The following is a 22852-nucleotide window of genomic DNA, read 5'->3' on the forward strand; positions in this document are numbered from 1 at the left end:
TAATAAATATTTATTATATTTAAATATTATAATAAAATCATATACACAAATTAAAACCCTTGCTCAAAAATCAAAACTATAAACAATTTTAAAATTATCTCACTGAAGAATATATACCTAGATGTAGCCTAGCATGATTTTTCTAACATAGCTATATAATTTAAGATAAGATCTGCACTTTGAATCTAAACTTTAGGTATATATTTATCAACGGCAAAAAAATAATAAAAAAAAAACTTAAGGATAACTTTCTTTGGAGGCAGAGTCCATGGCGGATTATACCTGGCAAGCACATACTCCCCAACCACTTTATAACCATCCCTTTCCAAGCTTCTCCTCAACCTCTCCCTTCTGTCCGCAGTCGTTGCTTCTGTCTCCACGCCACTGAATCTCACAACTCCTTGCTTCCTCTCACCTTAATTAGCCGGTAGCATGAATTGCATTGTCACTGGCGCCGGTCCTCCTCTGCCGCTTGTGACGACAGGCGCAGTCATGGCTATCTTCTGCGCCGGGTGGGTGATGACGGGAGCCGTCAAGATTTTCTCGGGGTGGGAGTTTTGAGGCTCGCCGACGACGCCAATATAGTTGGCTAGGATCATGAAGCCGGCATCGCGGCCATCGAGAACGGCGAGGTTGTAGGTGGCCTCGACGAGTACTGAGGAAGCGTAGGTGCGGATCTCGTAATCGGCGGCTTTATGGACGAGTTGGTATTTAGGGGTTTCAACGGAGACGTTGTTAGCTTTGCATGCCGACGGGGAAGAAGAGGTCGAAGGCTTCGATTGCGGTTTTTTTTTCCTCTATTGAAGCTCGAAGCCGAAGAATCGAGCAGACGACGCAAATGAGGGTTTTTTTTCTCTCCGTGTTTAAGCTTTTCGGTCGGTTATAAAAAACCGGAACCGGTTCGGCGGTCGAACCGCCGGTTCGAGCGGGTTTATCCCGGTTTTTTGCAAAACAGGTTTTCATTTGAACCGTAACCGGCCGGCCGACCGGTTCGCAGTTCAACCGGTTGAACCGGCCGGTCCGGTCCGGTTTTAAAAGCATTGCTTACAATTGTTGATAAAAAAATAAAATATAATCTAGCAAACTTGAAAGCAAAAAAGCATCCCTAATCAAGAACTAGAGATACAACAAATCTTCTAAGAAGACAAGATCAAACAAGGATCCATAGGCTAAACGAACATCCCATCTGAACATCAAACCATACTTTAAAGAGACTGCACTAATAATCATAAGCCTGTAAGAAACAAAACAAGACCAACGAGAAATTATACTATGAGCAGTCCGGACGGGAAGAACTTCGAGATTGTGAGTGTACACACTATATAAGTTGCAATTTGCAAAGGAAAGTTAGGGTTCTAGATTGAGGAAAGTTAGGGTTCCTCTTCGAAATGTTCTAGATTGACGTCCGGACGGCCATAAATCCTCAATCTTGAGAAATTGTGTTCAAGTTGCAATTTGCAAATTGCAAGCACATTGCCGTAAATCCTCACAGTCCAGACGATTCTTCCCATCCGGACTCCACATAGAATAATTTCTCAAGACCAACACCCATCTAAGTCTGCATCAATCGACAAACCTCACATCAAAAAGGATTCACTACAACTTGCCTAAAAATAATAGCAGCAAAGAAGGAACCAAAATTTTAGAGAAACCTAACTAGCCAAAGAAGAAAAGAGACAACAAAATCAACACTCAATACAACCTAAGGCAAAACTGAAAGCCATCAGCCAAAAAAACATACATGTATGCATGAATATTATAGATAATAATTGAGATCAAATGCTACAAATAAATAGCATGTTTGAGGATCTCAAATGAAAAGCTTGAGGGTTTTAAATTACCATTTCAAATAATCAATGTATAGTTGTATCATGTATCAAATCTATAGGATATAAAAGGGTACATGTTTTTGTTTCATAGAAAGGACATCTTAGCTTGATCTCTTCATATGTGGTTAGTGAGCGATAAGAGATGGGACTAAATAAACCCTTTGGAATCAATCCGTTAGTACAATAATTTAATGAATTCTAAATACATCAAACCATTTAGTGCATTCAACTTATTAGAGAAATGACAAGAGATAAAGACAAAAGAACCGTCACAAAAAATAGTTAAAAAGCTATTTCAGACGAAAGCTCAATCTTACTATTAAGCACACAATTAAGAAAAAATAGCTTCAAATAATAATTACTAGTTTACGAATAACAGTCGTACCTCAGACAACAAATAAAAGGAATTGCCAAAAAATTTGATGTTTTTAAAAGAAAATCAGACTCTACCAAAATCATTAACAAATTAGAGGCTTTTTAAATTTTATCGTACCTAATTTACTATTATCATTTGCTCCTTTTATAAAGTCCAGACAAATAAAATAAAAAATGATTGCTCCTAAGGTCAAACAACAATTGAGAAAAAGCTGATTTGCATAACTCCTACAAAATCCTTATCTATTTATATCTATGCTCTATATATTTTTTGTTTACTCATTTATCACGAAATTCTAAATTTAATTGAAAAATCACTAATTGAAGATAAGCAAATATATAAAAAAGTATAATTTAGGTTTATATCTACAAAATTCTGAATATAAATCATGCCTTAAATGTTATGTATGTCTTTCCCCATTTAAAAAAATTACTAAACATCTCAATGTCTCAACAAATATGCCTTTAGGCTACTTAAGATCACGAAAATTAAGCTATGAACATCCTTCATTCAACAATTTCATCAACAAAACCAAAAGATTCAACTAGGTTAACATGTTCACAAATTCAAACTGATAAAGCTTTTCAATAATAAGGTAAAAGACTCGAGAAAGTAATTCATTGAATAACTAAGAAGGTGGATCAGAATCTCAGGCTTGATTTTCCCGAAAGAGAAAATGTAAGAAATTCGCAATTCATAATCTTAGTCGATCATGTGGGGAAAGGATCATCATATCCACGCAAGGAAATTTGAATTATACAGACATAAAAATGAAATAATAGAAGTCAAGAACAGAAATAAAACCTTTTAAATTTAAGTGCATTAAGTTAGAAAAAAGGATTTGTTTATGAAATATATTTGCTCAGAAATAATTAAATATTCTGGTTGCATTGGAGACAACATGTCAGCAGCTACCATAATTTCATTAAAAAATATCAATGGAAATGAAAAAAGTTAGGGTTAGAAAGAGGGGTGATCAGAACCACTGGCTTGATTTCTCGGAAGAGAAATACATTGAATGCGCACAGTATAATCATTGTCGATCATGTGGGGAAAGGATCATCATTTTACACCCAATTTCATACTGTAGAAAAATCATAAACAAAAATTCAAGCAAAAATAAAACGGGAAAAATTATGTTAGAAGTGATTACTACGGAAAAATTGGACGGATATATAAAAAAATTATGAGTACAGGAAAGAAGAATTTATCTAGACATGCAAACAAGGAGAAACTAGCTCTTATTGTAAGAGAGGATGGCTTTAAAGATGAGTGTTAGGAATATAAAAGGAAATCTAAACACCCTAGTCCAGCACGTGGCTCCAACCAAATGGTATTTCGAGCAACTTTATTATTTTTATTTTTAAAAGAAAAATTAAGGACAATCATGCATAATTTTCATTAAAATGATAAAAAAGATTACAAATATAACAAAAACTTACAATTGCCAATAAAAAATAAAATATAATCCAGCAAACGTGAAAGCAAAAAAGTATCTCTAATCAAGAATCTAGATATACAACAAATCTTCCAAGAAGATAAGATCAAACAAGGATTCATTGGCTAAACGAACATCCCATTTGAACATCTAACTAGACTTTAAAACAGCACTAATAATCATAAGCCTTCAAGATTCCAAAAGCTCCAATCTCCGCAAAGCTGGTAAGAAACAATCCAAGACCAATGAGAAATTATTCTATGCAGAGCCCAGACAGGGAGTCCGGAAAAGAAGAAACATCCAGACTGTGAGTGTCCACAATGTTTGTACACAATGTAAACTCACATATCCAAACTATTCTTCCCATCCATACTCCGCTTAGAATATTTTATCAAGACCAACACCCATCTAAGTTTGCATCAATTGACAAACCACACATCAAAAAGGAGTAACTACAACCTGCCTAAAAAAAATAACAACAAACAAGGAACTAAAATCCAAGAGAAATCCAACCAATACAACCTGAGGTAAAAACGGTAAGCCACCAGCCAAAAACCCTGATCCAAAAAACAACCAACATAAAGCTAACACCACCAAAAGGAGAAGAAAAAAAAACAAAATAACACACTTGTATGCATTAATATTAAGGCAATAATTGCTATCAAAAGCTACAAATAAATAGCATGTTTGAGGATCTCAGATCAAAAGCTTTAAGGTTTTAAATTACCATTTCAAATAACCAATGTATAGTTGTATTATGTATCAAATATATAGGAGATGAGAGGGTAAATGCTTTTGTTTCATATAAAAGACTACAAATGCATTTTTTAAAAGATTTTAGGATCTTAGCTTAATCTCTAGATATGTGGCTAGTGAGCAACAATAGATGGGACTAAATAAACCCTTTTCTATCAATCCGTTAGTATAATAATTTAATGAATTCTGAATACATCAAATCATTTAGTACATTCAACTTATTAGAGAAATGACTAAAGATAAAAGACGAAAGCTCAATCTTACAATTAAGCACATATTAAGAAAGAATAGCTTCAAATAACAATTAATAGTTTACGAATAACAGTCGTACCTGAGAGAAAAAATGGATTGCCGAAAATTTTGACACTTTTAAAAGAAAATCAGATTCTATCAAGATCTTTAACAAATTAGAGCCTTTTTAAATTTTATCGTAACTAATTTACTAGTATCATTCACTCTTTTTTCAAAAATTCCGACAAATAAAATAAACAAAAATTGCTCCTTAGGCCAAACAACAATTTAAAAATAAAAGCAGATTTGCATAACTCCTACAAAATTCTTGTCTATTTATATCTATCCTCTAAATATTTTTTGTTTACTTGTTTATCACCAAATTCTAAATTTAATTAAAAAATCAGTAATTGAACATAAACAAATATATAAAAAAGTAAAATTTAGGTTTATATCTACAAAATTCTGAATATAAATCATGCCTTAAATGTTATGTATGTCTTTCCACATTTAAAAAAATTTCTAATCATCTTGTTGTCTAAACAAAAATGCCTTTAGGCTACTTAAGATCACAAAAATTAAGCTATAAACATCCTTCATTCAACAATTTCATCAACAAAACCAAAAGATTCAACTAGGTTAAAATGTTCACAAATTCAAATTGATAAAAAGTTTCAATAATAAACTTAAAGACTTGAGAAAGCAATTCATTGAATAAAAAAGGTGGATCAGAATCTCTAGCTTGATTTTCCCAAAAGGGAAAATGTAAAAAATTTGCTTATAATCTTAGTCGATCATGTGGGGAAAGGATCATCATATCCACGCAAAGAAATTTGAATTATGCAAGACATAAAAATGAAATTATAGAAATCAAGAACAGAAATAAAAACTTTTGAATCTATGTGCATTAAGTTGGAGAAAAAGGATTTGTTTATGAAATATATTTGCTTAGAAATAATGAAATATTTCTAGTTGCATTGGCGACAACATATCAGCACTAATACAATTTCATTAAAAAATATCAATGGATGGAAATGAAAAAAAGTTAGGGTTAGAAAGAGGGGTGATCAGAACCACTGGCTTGATTTCTCCGAAGAGAAATACATTGAATGCGCACAGTATAATCATTGTCGATCATGTGGGGAAAGGATCATCATTTCACACCCAATTTCATACTGTAGAAATATCAGAAACATGAATCCAAGCTAATATAAAACCAAAATGACAAAAAAAGAAAGATCTGTTAGAAGTGATTAATATGAAAAAATTAGAAGGATATTAAAAAAAAAAGATGAGTACAAGAAATAATAATTTATCCAAATCTGCAAACAAGAAAAGAGAAACTAGCTCTTATTATAGCAGAGGATGGCTTTAAAGATCAGTGTGGCGCCGATTCATACTCAACGGCTACAAGATAGATAAGCCCGCTAGTAATCAGTTCGACGCAGTGAATTTCAACAAGAAAGAGAAAAAAATGAAACCCTAACCATACTACAAGAGCTAAGGAAGATTACCTCAGCATAGGAAGTAGCACAAAGAGGAAGGCCAGAAATAATATATTACTTACAAGGAGCGATGCGGGATCGATGCTGGATTGGAGAGAAATCCTAACTTTACTTCGCAAATTGCAAGCACATCGACGGCTGTAAATCCACAATCCAGGCCCCTGTTAGGCATATCAAAGGGAATCTAAACACCTGCAATCCCACCTGCAATCCAGCAGGTGCTCCAACCGAATGGTATTTCGAGCACAATTCTTTTTTATTTTTATTTTTTAAAGAAAAATTAGGGACAATCATCCATAATTTTCATTAAAATGATGAAAAGATTACAACCAATATAAAAAAAATAATAAAAACTTACAATTGTTGATAAAAAAAATAAAATTTAATCTAGCAAACTTGAAAGCAAAAAAACATCACTAATCAAGAAGTAGAAAGACAACAAATTTTCTAGGAAGACAAGATTAAACAAGGATCCATAGGCTAAACAAACATCCCATTTGAACATCTAACTAGACTTTAAAGAGACAGCATTAATAATCATAAGCCTTTAAGATTCCAAGCTCCAATCTCCACAGCTTGTAAGAAACAATCCAAGACCAACGAGAAATTAGTACGGATGGAAAGAACTGTCCGGACGGTGAGTGTACGCACTATGTACAAATTGTACACAATGTGTACACTCAAATTCCGAACGGTTCCTCCCATCCAGACTCGGCATAGAATAATTTCTCAAGACCAACACCCATCTAAGTATGCATCAATCAACAAACCTCACATCAAAAAGGATTCACTACAACTTGCCTTAAAAAACAGCAGCAAACAAGGAACCAAAATTTTAGAGAAATCTAACTAGCCAAAGAAGAAAAGAGACAACAAAACCAACACCCAATACAACCTGAGGTAAAACAAAAAGCCACCAGCCAAAATAGCTGATCCAAAAAAACAACCAACATAAAGCTAACCCATCCAACCAAGGAGAAAAAAAAACAAAATAACACACATGGATGCATGAATATTATAGATAATAATTGCTATCAAAAGCTACAAATAATAGCATGTTTGAGGATCCCAAATCAAAAGCTCGCAAATTTTAAATTACCATTTCAAATAACCAAGGTATAATTGTATTATGTATCAAATCTACAGGATATTAGAGGGTACATGATTTTGTGTCATAGAAAGGACTACAAATGATTTTTTTAAAGATTTTAGGATCTTAGCTAAATCTCTTCATATGTGGTTAGTGAGCGATAAGAGATGGGACTAAATAAACACTTTGGAATCAATCTGTTAGTACAATAATTTAATGAATTATAAATACATCAAACCATTTAGTACAATCAACTTATTAGAGAAATTACTAATTGAACATAAATAAAAATATAAAAAAGCATAATTTAGGTTTATATTTACAACATTCTAAATATAAATCATGCCTTAAATGTTATGAATGTCTTTCCCCATTTAAAAAAAATTACTAAACATCTCAATGTCTCAATAAATATGCCTTTAGGCTACTTAAGATCACGAAAATTAAGCTATGAACATCCTTCATTCAACAATTTCACGAACATCCTTCATTCAAAAATTTCATCAACAAAACCAAAAGATTCAACTGGGCTAACATGTTCACAAATTCAAACTGATAACACATTTCAATAATAAGACTAAAGACTCGAGAAAGCAATTCATTGAATAACTAAGGTGGATCAGAATCTCAGGCTTGATTTTCCCGAAAGAGAAAATGTAAGAAATTCGCACTTTATAATCTTAGTAGATCATGTGGGGAAAGGATCATCATATCCACAAGGAAATTTGAATAATACAAGACATAAAAATGAAATTATGGAAGTCAAGAACAGAAATAAAACCTTTTGAATTTATGTGCATTAAGTTAGAGATAAAGGATTTGTATATGTAATATATTTGCACAAAAAATAATGAAATATTCTGGTTGAATTGGCAACAACATATCAGCATCTACCACAATTTCAATAAAAAATATCAATGGATGGAAATGAAAAAAAAAAAATTAGGGTTAGAAAGAGGGGTGATCAGAACCACTGGCTTGATTTCTCCGAAGAGAAATACATGAAATGCGCACGGTATAATCATTGTCGATCATGTGGGGAAAGTATCATCATTTCACACCCAATTTCATACTGTAGGAAAAACAGAAGCATAAATTCAAGCTAATATAAAACCAAAATGACAAAAAATAAAGAAAGATATGTTAGAAGTGATTAATACGGAAAAATCAGACATATTAAAAAAAAGATGAGTACAAGAAACAATAATTTATCCAAATCTGCAAACAAAAAAAAAGAGAAACTAGCTCTTATTGTAGCAGAGGATGGCTTTAAAGATGAGTGTGGCGTCAATTCATACTCAACGGCTACAAGATAGATAAGCCTGCCAGTAATCAGTTCGACGCAGTGACTTTCAACAAGAAAGAGAAAAATAAAACCATAACCATACTACAAGAGAAAAATAACACATGTGTGCATGAATATTATAGACAATAATTGGTATAAAATGCTACAAATAAATAACATGTTTGAGGATCTTAAATTAAAAGTTTGAGGGTTTTAAATTCCCATTTCAAATAACCAATGTGTAGTTATATAATGTATCAAATCTATAGGAGATGAGAGGGTACATGCTTCTGTTTCATAAAAAGGACTACAAATGCAGTATTTTTTTAAAGATTTTAGGAACTTAGCTTAATCTCTTCATGTGGTTAGTGAGCGACAAGAGATGAGACTGGCATCTCCGACCGAAAATCTCATTTTTCACTACAAAATGCCGTGAAACTAAAAAATGCCTTGATTCATCTCCAACGGAACACCATTTTGCCGAGGTAACCATAGTTCTCTTCTTTAGAGTGTTTCTTCCGCAAGTTCGGTAGAGACCGAAACATAGCGGAGATGAACAGTGTCCACTGTTCACCCGCAACCAAATAGGGGAAATTTTACGGTTCAGCTGGGGCAACGCCATTCATGCGTTTGGAGTTCTGTTGGAGATGCTCTAATAAACCCTTTGCAGTCAATCCGTTAATACAATACGGTGAAGAAATATACAACATCTAGGAAGCTTTCTGAAGAGGCCATGCTCACAAAGTTCCCATTTTAAACGGTAATATAATAATAAACATCAATGCTTAATATTAAAGAATGAGTTCAAGAGACAGCACTAAACAACAGATCAACAGTTCTCATAATCTCATTAAATTTCACTTGCTCTTTAAGGACTCAGACCTTGGAACATACTTATCTTTCCTTCAATCATTCACGGTGCCAGCAGTTCTTCTTTTGCTCGGCCTAGCCGGTTGGAGCTGCAGGAGGCGGCGTGGCTGGCCGTGTACGGAAGCAGAAAGCTGAGAGCCGGACGAAACTTGCGGCTCTTGTGTGTGTGGTGGAAGAGGGAGAGATGAGCGGCTATGAGTTGAAGGAGGCGGGCTCTGCCCCTTTTTATTTTAGCATGAGACTGAGATCTATCTCCTGCTTCTAAAATAAGCAGTGTAGCCGGCCCTAATAGCAGCCCTGAACCGTCCCTCTCTCCCGAACCGGCCTTGTCAAAAACGTTCTTTTGAAGCCCTTGATCAGACGGCTCATATCAGATACCATCTTCCGTGCTTTATCTCAGCCATTAGATGAGAAATTATTTAGTTTGGAAATGTATAAAAAGATGGAACCAAATTAGTATGTATTTAAATTTAATCACAATTAATTTTATATTTTTATATAGTATATGTAAATATGTATGTGTGTCTTATATTTTATTATTTAATTTGAATTTAATTTATGATATATTTATTTAACTTTAAATTAATCAAAAGTATATATATTTAGTTTATATGTTAAGTTGAAATTTTATTTTATTTTATTTTAAATTAATCAAGAGAATATGTATTTAATTTTATTTTAAATTTTAATATACAAATGATTCAATTACTTATCAATTAAGTAAGTTATTCAATTAATTATCATTTATGTTGAGAATCAATTACATATTTGATTTTTAATTATGTTTTTTTTTTTTTTCTAGATAAAGAATTTTAATATTGTTATTAAGAGTAACCCTTTTGAATATAATGAATAAGTAGCAAGAGATAATGGTAATAGTATAGATAATGATGAATTTAAGGACATGGATATCGACCAAATTGGTGATAAAGAAATAGATGGAAAAATAGTTTAAAAGAAAAGAAGAATGTTAACTCAGGGTCAAATACAGGATTTTTTTCATGTGAGGAAATAATTTATAGATGATCATATACCAAAATCAATATATAATTTAGTAAGCCATGAGAGTTCATTAACAGTGGCAGCAAATGTGTGATATTCAACCTTAGCTGATAGTGAAGACGGTGTATTATTTATTTGCCTTCCTTGAAATGAGGGAATCACCAAAGAAGATGCAAAATATTGTGACAAAGTGTCTTGTGTCCGGGCATGACCCTCAATCTGCATTCGAAAAAGCTTTAAGTTGAATAATACAAGTAGTGGAAAATAAAATAGATATCTAAGAATGTGATGAGCAATAATCATTTAAATATTGCCTTGGCTTGTGGAAGGCAAATTTGATATCTGGTCGAGACAAAGTAAGGTAGATCAGTTTACATACGGGCCTTCTATATTGAGAAGCATATATAAGTAAATGGGTTGTTGTTAGAAGCAATGAGACAAGTTTTGGGGTCCATTAGTGTGAATGCTGGTTTGGTCCTAAAAATTTGGTACCTTCAAGCAACTGTAGAGTATCATGGTGTTGGAATAATACTATATCGGATGAGGGAAATGTAGAAACTGGATACCAGAGCCAGAACAAGAATGGAACCAGAGAAGAGAGGAGAAGAATTAATTCATTTCAATGCCACAAAGCGAAGGTATACAATGGTATATATAGGAGCTGGACAAGTGTACAAGGTAAGGCTAACTAATGAAATACAGCCACATCAGCAAGCTTAAGAGAAATACAAAAACTATTTAATTTCTTGTTCTAATATGCCCCTGCAAACTGATGGATCTTGTAAGACCGTCAGTTTGTTCCTAAGCTTAATGAACCGAGTTGTAGAAAGTGCTTTCGTCATAATATCTACAGTTTGATCGATGGTACTAATAGGTAAGAGATGAATATGATTTTGCTGTAGGTGATCCCTGATAAACTTCTGATCGATTTCGATGTGTTTGGTGCGTGCGTGAAAGACATGATTGTTTGCTAAGGTGATTGCTGATGTGTTATCGCAGAACATATTGGTGGGAATTTGTTGTGGTAAGCCGAAGTCAGATAGAAGATGACGAAGCCATATTATGTCAGCTATAAGAGCGGCTAATACACGATATTCTGATTCGGTGGAGGAACGAGCAACCGTGGATTGCTTTTTGACTGTCCAAGCTATTAGTGTATCACCAAGAAAGAAACAGTATCCAGAAGTTGATTTTCGAGATATCGGATCTTCAGCCCAATCAACATCTAAAAAGGAAGTAAGGATAAGATTAGTTTTGGTAATAGGTATTCTGAAGTCAAGGGTACCTTTTATGTAGCAAAGAAGCCGTTTGAGCATGTAGAAATGTTGAGGTAGAGGATCGTGCATGTGTTGAGATAATTTGTTAACACTGTATGTTATGTCGGGCCTCGTAAGAGTGAGATACTGTAGTGACCCATTGATACGACGATAGAACACCGAGTCAAAAAACCACGTATCCAGCGAGCAGAGGCTGGGAAGTTTTGTGGCCGTTGGGTTTGCGAGGGTATTGCAATTGGTAAGACATGTTTGCTGTAGAAGAGAATAAGCATACTTTCTTTGAGAGAGAAAGTATGAATCATTGTATTTATCAATCTTTATGCCAATAAAATTGTGAACTGGACCCAAGTGTTTCATTGAAAAATTATTACTAAGCTTTTGAATAACCGAAGAGATAGCATCGTCATTGTTACAAGTAATTAGGATGTCGTCCACATATACAAGCAAAAATATACTAATGTGTTTTAGGTGAAAAGTAAAGAAAGACGGATCGGTGGCACTATGGGTGAAACCAATTGTGAGAAGAAAAGTTGTGAACGTATTATACCATAGATAAGGTGCTTGCTTAAGACTGTATATAGCTTTATTGAGATGACAAACATGATGCAGATGAACTGAATCTTCGAAACCTTTGGGTTGAGCCATGAACACTTCTTCTGATAGCTTCCCTTGGAGGAAAGCATTTGCGATGTTGAGCTGATGGACCTGCCAGTTATGATATAAAGCAATAACAAGCATAATTCAAATAGTAGGGAGTTTAGCAACAGAGCTAAATGTTTCAGTGTAATCTAAGCCAAATTCCTGATGATTTCTCTGAGCCACCAAACGGGCTTTGTATTTAGCTACGGAACTGTCAGCGTTAAACTTTATTTTGTAGGTCCACTTGCAACCTAATATGGATGAGCCGTGAGGAGGTTGAACTATATTCCATGTGCCTTGTTGTTGTAAGGAAAAAAATTCAGTAGCCATAGTTGCACGCCACTCCGGGTATTTGGATGCTTCAATATAATTTTGAGGAGATTCGGGAATAGCGGTAGCAGTAATAGATTGCGAATGAAGGAGATTTAGGCAAACCACGGGTTTTAACGATCCAATTTTGTGTCTGGTGAGCATATGATGTTGAGGTTGTTGCGGATGTGGAAGAGGTTGAGGGATAGATGTGTCATTGTTTGTGCTGGATTGAGAAGTAGAATGTGGATCGGGCATAGAGGAAATAGGTAGAAGATCAGTGAGTGGAGCATCAGAAGTGGCCTTAGAAACTAGTTAGGAGTAAGGAATTTTGGAGGAAGAGTGGGAGAACTGATGTGAGGTTCACGTTAAAGAACTATGTCATTGCTGAACTGAAAATAAGATTCGTCAAAAGATATGTTTCTGGACATGCTAACTTTGTTGGTGTAGGGATCTAAACACTTGTATCCCTTGTAGGTGTCAGAATACCCAATAAATATGCACAACTTGGATTTATTTTGAAGTTTATGATGTGTATGAGGAGGAAAGAGTGGAAAGCAGGCACAACCGAACGTCCAAAGGTGAGTGTAATTGGGGTTGGATTTGTGTAGAATTTCAAAAGGAGTTAGATAGTTGGTGACAGGTGAAGGAAGATGATTGATAAGATAAACTGCTGTGAGAGCAGCGTCGGGCCAATACTTGTAAGGGACGGAAGCAGTGTTAAGTAATGTCCGAGTAGTTTCGATTATATGGCGATGCTTACGTTCAGCAACTTCGTTTTGCTCGGGTGTGTATGGGAAAGAGACCTAATGAACAATGCCATGATTACGTAAAAAAGTTTTGAAATATTGATTGAGAAATTCAGTTCCCCCATTAGAACGAAAGATTTTAATTATTTGGGAAGTGTATTTCTCAATATCAACTTTAAAGTGAACAAATATATTGTAAAATTTGAATTTATGTTTCATTGGGAAGATCCAAGAAAATCTTGAGTAATCGTCTACAAACAGAATGTAATAATGATACCTCTGAATAGACATAACGGGAGCAGGTCCCCAAACATCACAGTGTATTAAAGAAAGAATGGTAGTTTTGCGACTAGTAGATCTATCAAAAACCATTTTATGTCCTTTGGCTTGCTTGCATGAAATGCAAGAGAAGCTATCAGTTTTTATTCTAAGATGTGAGTTATATTGAACTATGGTAGTAAGCACGCGACCATTAGGGTGACCCAGTTGATGATGCCAGGTAGATGTCGTAGCTGTGAACGCAGCCAGAGCCAAATCCTGAGATGGTGAAGTAGTAACCCGAATGGGATAAAGAACATTTTCACATGGTCCTTAAAGCAGCACTTGATGACTCGTCAGGTCCTTCATCATAAAACCAGAAGAATTAAAAGTTATAGAAATGTTGTTTTATTTGGTTAGTTTAGAAATCGATAGTAAATTGTAATGCAAGAATGGAGTATGGAGAATTTGAGATAAGGAAAACTTACGATTAGGAGTCGGTAACAAGCCTGTACCAATATTGGCAATGTTAACCGATCTCTCGTCACCAACCGTAATAGTATCGAAGCCTTGATATGGATTTGACATAGACATGTTGTCTAGTGAAATTGTTAGATGGTTGGTAGCACCCGAATCAAGAAACCAGTTCGCGTAGTTCTTTTTGGAGTTTGCTGCCAAGGTTCGAGGCTGCACAGGTGGAGGCTTCGGAGTGTGTTGCATATCTAGACGATGCCAACATGTAGATGCCGCGTGACCTTTCTTAGAGCAAATTTGACAAATCACATGTGGATTGGAGGATGTACGAGCCGAGCTGTTGGCGTGGTTAGAATTTCTACCCCGAGAATGGAGGTCGTGTCCACGATAAGTGAACAGAGCGGTGGCGATATCTGAAGCGGAAGAAGCCCGTGCAGAATCGAAAGCAAGATTGATTTCCTCACTAAGAAGTAATGGGTATAATTGATCAAGAGATAAGGGCATTAACATGGTGCGGATAACTATTTTGAAAGATTGATATGAGGGTGGAAGGCCGTTAAGTATGTACATTATGATATCTTATGTATCAACGACCGAGCCAGAAGCAGAAATCTGGTCGACGATATTCTTGATTTCAGAGATATACTTAGTAACGGTTTGATTCTTGAGAGAGATATTGTGGAGGGAATTTTTAAGCTGAATGACTAGAACGGTTAGTGGATTGAAACCTAGTTTCTAGGGTAGACCAAATTGCAGCAGTGGAATCAAGGTTAACCACATATGGAAGAATCGGAGGTGAAATCGTAGAGCAAAGAGCAGCTACAAGAATTTGATCGGTGAGGAGCCACTGATAAAACGAGGGATTAGGTGTGGAGAGACCGTCAGTTTGAGAAAGAACGGGAGAAGGAGAGGAGTAGGTGGGATCAAGAAAACGTTCAAACCGATTTGCACGGAGGATCTGATTTGAGCTTTCCAGACCGAGTAGTTGTCCGTGGCGAGTTGCACGGAGACGATTGTCTTAAGATTTGTAACGACTAATTTGAGAGCGGTCGGGATCAAAGGATCAGGGAGCTCTGTCATCTCCGATTGATCCCCAGAATGCGAAGCTGCGGAGGACGTCATCGAGAAGAAGAAGAAGAAAGATCTTGCTAAACGTTTGATACCATGTAGAAACTGGATACCAGAGCCAGAACAAGAATGGAACTAGAGAAGAGAGGAGAAGAATTAATTCATTTAAATACCACAAAGCGAAGGTATAAAGAACATTTTCACATGGTCCTTGAAGCAGCACTTGATGAGTCGTCAGGTCCTTCATCATAAAACCAGAAGAATTAAAAGTTATAGAAATGTTGTTTTCTTTGGTTAGTTTAGAAATCGATAGTAAACTGTAATGCAAGAATGGAGTATGGAGAATTTGAGATAAGGAAAACATACTTACGATTAGGAATCGGTAATAAGTCTGTACCAATATTGGCAATGTTAACCGATCTCCCGTCGCCAACCGTAACAGTATCGAAGCCTTGATATGGATTTGAGATAGACATGTTGTCTAGTGAATTTGTGAGATGGTTGGTAGCACCCGAATAAAGAAACTAGTTCGTGTAGTTGTTTTCAGAGTTTGCTGCCAAGGCTCGAGGCTGCACAGGTGGAGGCTTCGGATTGTATTGCATATCTAGACGATGCCAACACGTACATGCAGCGTGACCTTTCTTAGAGCAAATTAGACAAATCACATGTGGATTGGAGGATGTACGAGCCGAGCTGTTGGCGTGGTTAGAATTTCTACCCCGAGAATGGAGACCGCGTCCACGATAAGTGAACAGAGCGGTGGCGATATCTGAAGCGGAAGAAGCCCGTGTAGAATCGGAAGCAATATTGATTTCCTCACTAAGAAGTAATGGGTATAATTGATCAAGAGATAAGGGGGTTAACATGGTGCGGATAGCTATTTTGAATGATTGATAGGAGGGTGGAAAGCCGTTAAGTATGTACAGTATGATATCTTATGTATCAACGACCGAGCCAGAAGCAGAAATCTGGTCGACGTTATTCTTGATTTTAGAGAGATACTTAGTAACGGTTTGATTCTTGAGAGAGATATTGTGGAGGGAATTTTTAAGCTGAATGACTTTAGAACGGTTAGTGGATTGAAACCTAGTTTCTAGGGTAGACCAAATTGCAGCGCTGGAATCAAGGTTAACCACATATGGAAGAATCAGAGGTGAAATCGTGGAGCAAAGAGCAGCTGCAAGAATTTGATCGGTGAGGAGCCACTGATAAAATGAGGGATTAGGTGTGGAGAGACTGTCAGTTTGAGAAAGAACGGGAGAAGGAGAGGAGTAGGTGGGAGCAAGAAAACGTTCAAACCGATTTGGACGAAGGATCTTGAGATTTTAGCTTTCCAGACCGAGTAGTTGTCCGCGGCGAGTTGCACGAAGATGATTGTCTTAAGATTTGTAACGACTAATTTGAGAGCGGTCGGGATCGAAGGATTAGGGAGCTCCGTCATCTCTGATTGATCCCCAGGATGCGAAGCTGCGGAGGACGTCGTCGGGAAGAAGAAGAAGAAGGATCTTGCCAAACGTTTGATACCATGTAGAAATTGGATACCAGAGCCAGAACAAGAATGGAACCAGAGAAGAGAGGAGAAGATTTAATTCATTTAAATACCACAAAGCGAAGATATACAATGGTATATATAGGAGATGGACAAGTGTACAAGGTAAGGCTAACTAATGAAATACAGCCACGTCAGCAAGCTTAAGAGAAATACAAAATCTATTTAATTTCTTGTTCTAATAGGAAAAAAATATTTTTGTATGCCCAAATTCTTGTGTTTATATTATGTATGACAAAGAATTTTTAATGAAGCAAAAAAGGGAAATATTTTAACCTATGATTATGATTTCATAAACATAAACTAACAATACAATAAAGCTAAAATCACTTCCTTTTGTAAAGAGAAAATAGTTAGATATGTTTTTTTAGGAATGTGGGTATCTACCCGCTGCCACTCCAAAGGGAGCACTTGGCAGCGTACCTAATCCCTCAGCGAAACCTAGCGAGGCCACCCACGGCATCAGACCTACACTTGCTTTCATTTTCCCACTAAAGAGGCGAGGCCGTAGTAGAGGGGAATCGAATCCGGTATGGGGGCTTCCCAACCCTGCTCTCCCACCAGCCACCTTAAGCCTCGATGGATAAAATATTTAGATTTTGATTGAATAAAACTAAATTGAAGTAAGAAATGAGATAAATTTGTATATCAATAATGCAAGGCATGTTTTAAGTCCATAAATATAATTTTGGAGACCACATACCATTTTTCTACTTGTGTTAGCAAGCTTCATGTCACCTATATATCTTGGAGAGAGATCCATGTAGCTAGACATCTTTAAATAAATAACCATGAAGAAAAACATAATTGACATCAAGCTGAATGAGAGTCCAGTTTTGTATAACTGCGAGAGTTAAAAGTATTTTAATATTGATCATTTCGTCAATTGGGGGGAACATTTCTGAAAAGTCAATACCTTCTTGTTGGTTGTAATCTTTAAAAACCTGCAAGTGAGCTTTGTGTTTATTGATAATTCCATCGGGATTAAATTTGAGCTTATACAGCTATTTGTAACTGATACAGCATCACAAAAATTATCTTGATCGGGCACGAATCTCGAGGCAAAATCTAGTTGGAAACTTCACAAATTAATTTTGAGAGCACCCGAACTCCGATTTCAGCGAGCTTACAGTCAAACTGAGCGTCTCGGAAATACGAACCCAACGACACCAAGATCAACCCAATCCGAGCCCAAATGAGTCCGAATAAGCCCCCCCTAAGCTGGTAGTGGTACCGCCCTTGGGCATGGTATTTCTAGTGGACTGACAGAGGAGTTAAGGTGTGGTATTAGTGTTGTTGATGGGAGGAGGAGAGCCCTGTGGTTTTGAAGAAGAGTTATCTTGGTCGTAAGTCAAAGGTTCATTTTGGTCAGGTAAGGATGTTTCAAGAATGAGGTTGGGTACGTTAGGGGTGTAAGTGAGTCGATCCAGAGCCAGCTCGAATTTGACTCGTTTATGGGCTCGTGAGCCGAGCTTATCGAGCTCACGAGTCAAGCTCGAGCTCAAACTTAAGCTCGTTTAGTAAATGAACACGAGTTCGAGCTTGATGAGGCTTGGCTCGTGAGCTTGCGAGACGACTCAAAAAATTATTACTATTTTTTTTAAAATAATTTTTATCCTATTTATTAAATTTAAATATTAATTAATAAATAAATATCAAATATTTAATAATATAAAAATAAATTATTATTTAATGTTTAAAATTAATAATAAATGTTTGAAGATGAATAGTAACTCTTGGATATATATGATCTTTTTAGATGCGCAATTAATTATATGATCATTAATGTAACACTCAATATCATTAAAAATATGTGTTATAAATTATTAGTTAGTGGCTCCAATATTCAAGCTTGAAGGGCATTTATCATAATAGTTGTTGCGTCCTGAAATATTCGTGGCGGTAGTTTAACGTCTTAACTTTGTATGAAGATGCAACACGCAATCAGATAAGAGAGAGAGTGTACCATTCATAAGAGACCAACAAACGACAGAGGTCAGAAAGAATATTATCTAGCGACAGAGGTCGGAAGGACCGTAGTCGGTGGGTGACGGAGGTCGTAAGGACCGTAGTCGACAGGCGACGAAGGTCGAAAGAATTGTTGTCTAGCGACAGAGGTCAGAAGGACCATAGTCAGCATGCGACAAAGGTTGAAAGGACAGTGGTCAGAAAGATTGTTGTATGGTGAAGGAGGTCGAAAATACCGCTGACAAGATAAAGTCCAGTGTTTGGTAGAAATCCAGTGACAGATGAATGTCTGACATCATGTAGAAGTTCGACGACGGATAAAAGTTTGGCTACTGGCGAAAGTTTGGTGTCAGGTAGAACTGACAAAAGTCTAGCGACTGACAGAAGTCTGATGACGGGTGGAAGTTTGGCATCAGGTAGATGTTTGACGAAAGTCCAACTAAGTCCGACGACGAGTGGAAGTTCAGCGTCGGGTAGAAATCCGACGATGGGTGGAAGTTTGGCATCGGGTAGAAATCCAGCGACAGACAGAAATATGGCATTGGGTAAAAGTTTAATGAAAGTCTGATGACGGATAAAAGTCTGGCGACGGGCAGAAGTTCGACGTCGGGTTGAAGTTCAACAAAAGATCAGTGACGGGTGGAAGTCTTACAACAGGTGAAAAGTTTGGCGACAGGTAGAAGTCAGACGACGGACAAAAGTCTGCCATTGACAGAAGTCCAGCGTCGGTAGGATGCCGGGTGGAAGTCCAGCGGTTGTTGAGAAAGAGTTTGGTGGCAATAGAGCTCTCTTCCTTCTCTTCTTGCTTGGGCTTCCCTCTCTCTCTCTCTCTCCCCCCCGCCTCGGGTCTCCTTCTATGAGAAATTGGGGGTTTATTTATTATTTTTTGAGAGTGGTATGACCGGTAAATAGGAGGAAGATCAATACTAAATTAAAAGTAGTTTGAGTGGATGGCTCCAAAATTTTGAAGAAACTTCTAGAATCATTTTAAAAAATTTTAAATGTTTTTTGGAGGCAATTTGCCCCCTATTTTTAAACGATTCAAGTGGGGAGATTTTCATTTGTAAGGTGTGTGGGGATGATGTTATTAATGTTAAACATAAAAAAATAGTAGGGGGAGTGTCTCCCATGCAAGAGAGGAGTGGAATGCCATTGATGTCTCCAAATATTTTACGCACTGGATTTGTGGCATGGTTGAGGGATTATGAATTGCCATTTGCTTAGATTTTCTGAAACCAATAAGAAGACGCCAAAGTTATGAAGCTATTGCTATGTAGAGGAAGATATGAAAAGAAGAGCATGGAGGATTTAGTGTGTCAGATTATCTTCATTTTTTCAAAGAAACAAGAGTTACAGTAGTATTTTTATATATAATCGGAGTATGTATGGAGACAGAGCAGATCATCTCTGGATAGTTGTGATTGATTTGATTACTATTATGGCAAAAATTTAGATTGATATCACAAACTATGATAAACTATGTTGATTTACAAACTAAAAAAGAAAAAGACAATACAATAATTAAAAAAAGAAAAAGACGATACAATAATTAAACAAACCAAAAGACCAACATACAATATTAAACGTTACATTTCAAAAGACTAAACCATATATACAGACAAGACCATCACAGATCTACCTAGGACTAAAGTGAACAGTTTGCTATAAAAAAAGATCTAAGAGGCTGGACTTAGTTTTCTTTGAAATAAATTCAATAAATCATTTCATCTATCTCAGTAAATTGGTTAGATAGAATCAGATGTTCAGCAACTAAGTCATCCACCATCTCTTTAGGCACCAAACACTTTCCCTCACTCGACAATCTTTTTTGAATTTTTGGAGAAGCTAAGAGCACTTGCAAGAGTTCCTCTCCTTCACCCCTGCCTACCTGCATATTTCATCAAATTTTATAATTTTATTTATTAAATTGTAATTATCTACAGCATTAAAATTAATTAAAAAATAAATAAAATATCAAAAGTATTGCCCAATTATTTATTAGTCAAAATTAAAATAAGATCTGATTAAAATAAAAAAAATCATTATATTAGAATCTTATGTTATATTTTGTATCATAATAAAATTTTTATTATACCTATATTTGATTTCTTTTTTTTTTATTACTTGGGACATTTAGTCATTTAAGCCAAACTCATACGCACAACGCATACACAAAGACTCAAACTCAAGACCTTTTTGTTGGAAGCCTAAGCTCTCAACTAATAGACTAAGGTGAGGTGTGTTGATTTCAACAATCACATATTATCTCTCAATATAAATAAAATTAACTTATTAAGGAATATTTAATAATTTAATTATATTTATGTGTCAAATTTATTAGTATTCTCTAACACTAATATTTCAACAGTTTTTAAATAAAAAATTGTCTGAAATTAAAAAAATGTGATCAAATTAAAATATATCTGTTACTAATAATTGCAATAAACTTTATGAAAATTCTAACCTTTTGGCCATTCATGTACTAAAAAACGCTTGCTTCGACTTTGAAAAATCTGACATACTTATATGCCGCCACCAATATATCAGCGGTGCTCATCTTTTCCCCACGGGGAATCAACCGGCCCAGTTCCTGGTCTTGGCGATAATATTCTTTCACCGCTCCTGAACTGCAACAATGTGCAGATCGAGAAATACTTTGACAAACTCTTTCTCCACTTGCTGTCCAACTCAGTGGCGGAGGTGGAGGAGGCGAAGAGGATGAGAAGAGTGTTGAAGATTAAATTTGATTAATTGAGCTTTTAATTGAGCCCATAGTCTTGAAAAGTCCTTACAAAATTCTAGAATATCACTTTATGATGAATGTTTTAGAGGATTCTAAAAATATATTCTAAAAGAGTTATTTAGATAATTCTAGAATATGCAATTAATGACTTTTATAAAAGAAGACAGGAGAATATTTTAGTGAGTTAATAATAGACATTGGATTGAAATGTGTTGGCACACTCTAAAGGAGAAGTCACTAGTATAAATAGGTATAGTGTCTTTATGTTTTTGTATGAAGTAGAATCAAGAAATTTAAGAGTGAAATAAAAGTGAGTTTTACAAGTGTTCGTCTTCTCTTTTAGGATTCCTCCTCTTTCTTTAACCTCTTATTTTCCAACAAAGTGGTATCAAAGCTAAAGTTTCTTCCTAAAGAGATGACGAGCAATGGTATGATCCCTTTCCAAGTCCCAACGCTCAATAATAGCAACTATGATAATTCGAGCATCAAAATGAAGGCCCTTCTTGGAGCGTAAGATGTATGGGAGATGGTATAGAGAGGCTACAAGGAGCCACAAGATGAGTCAAGTTTTTCCCAAGCTCAAAAGGATATTCTAAGAGATTCAAGGAAGAAAGACAAGAAGGCTCTCTATCTAATCTTTCAAAAATTAGATGGTGACGCTTTTGAGAAGATTTCCGATGCAAAGTCCAAAGAAGGCATGGGAGAAGCTTCAGACCTCTTACAAAGGAGCGGAGCAAGTCAAGAAGGTGCGTCTCCAAACATTAAGAGGTGAGTTCGAAGCCTTTCATATGAAATAAGTTGAAGTCGTTTCCGACTACTTTACTTGAGTCTTAGCCATTTCTAATCAATTAAAAAGAAATTGTGAGAAGCTAGATGATATAAGGATTGTAGAGAAAATCCTTCGATCTTTAGATTCAAATTTCGATCATATTGTCGCCATTATTGAAGAAACCAAAGACTTAGAGGCTATGACATTAGAGCAACTCTTGGGTTCCTTACAAGCCTATGAAGAAAATAAAAAGAAGAAACAAGTTATCACAGAACAACTCTTGAAGACACAAATTAACTCAGCTAAAGAAGAGAGACTCATTTAAGGTAGAAGCCAACAATGAAGAGGTCGTGGTCGAGGACAAGGTTGTGGTCATGGATGTGGATGAGGGTGGAGATCTAACAATGACAAGAGAAATACTACAAATTTTGGACAAGCAGGAAGTTCAACAAGAGAGCGTGGAAGAGAAAACACAAGACCAAGGTATGACAAATCTCAAGTGATGTGCTACAATTGTCAATAATTAGGCCACTATGCTGAAGAATATAGAACTCTCAATAACAATAAAGTTGAAGAGAAGGCTAATTATATGGAAGAGAGAAGTCAACAAGATGGCACTTTGCTATTGTCATATAAGAAGAATGATAAAGGTAGAGATAACACATGG

At 35.8% G+C, this 22852-nt stretch overlaps 6 non-coding genes across 6 annotated transcripts; all 6 read right to left on the minus strand.

The window, feature by feature from the left end:
* Positions 1 to 2841: 2841 nt before the first annotated feature.
* LOC114579167 lies at positions 2842 to 2944 on the minus strand. The gene has a single exon (XR_003700042.1). It is a non-coding gene; the product is annotated as a small nucleolar RNA Z103 (small nucleolar RNA).
* A 232-nt stretch (positions 2945 to 3176) lies between these two features.
* Positions 3177 to 3277, minus strand: LOC114579166. Its single transcript, XR_003700041.1, has one exon. It is a non-coding gene; the product is annotated as a small nucleolar RNA Z103 (small nucleolar RNA).
* Positions 3278 to 5353: 2076 nt separating this feature from the next.
* On the minus strand, positions 5354 to 5453 carry LOC114579163. The gene has a single exon (XR_003700038.1). It is a non-coding gene; the product is annotated as a small nucleolar RNA Z103 (small nucleolar RNA).
* A 239-nt stretch (positions 5454 to 5692) lies between these two features.
* On the minus strand, positions 5693 to 5793 carry LOC114579162. The gene has a single exon (XR_003700037.1). It is a non-coding gene; the product is annotated as a small nucleolar RNA Z103 (small nucleolar RNA).
* Positions 5794 to 7839: 2046 nt separating this feature from the next.
* Positions 7840 to 7942, minus strand: LOC114579165. Its single transcript, XR_003700040.1, has one exon. It is a non-coding gene; the product is annotated as a small nucleolar RNA Z103 (small nucleolar RNA).
* A 242-nt stretch (positions 7943 to 8184) lies between these two features.
* Positions 8185 to 8285, minus strand: LOC114579164. Its single transcript, XR_003700039.1, has one exon. It is a non-coding gene; the product is annotated as a small nucleolar RNA Z103 (small nucleolar RNA).
* Positions 8286 to 22852: the final 14567 nt, after the last annotated feature.

The sequence above is a fragment of the Dendrobium catenatum genome, unplaced genomic scaffold, assembly GCF_001605985.2.
Source record: "Dendrobium catenatum unplaced genomic scaffold, ASM160598v2 fragScaff_scaffold_203, whole genome shotgun sequence".
NCBI lineage: Eukaryota > Viridiplantae > Streptophyta > Magnoliopsida > Asparagales > Orchidaceae > Dendrobium > Dendrobium catenatum.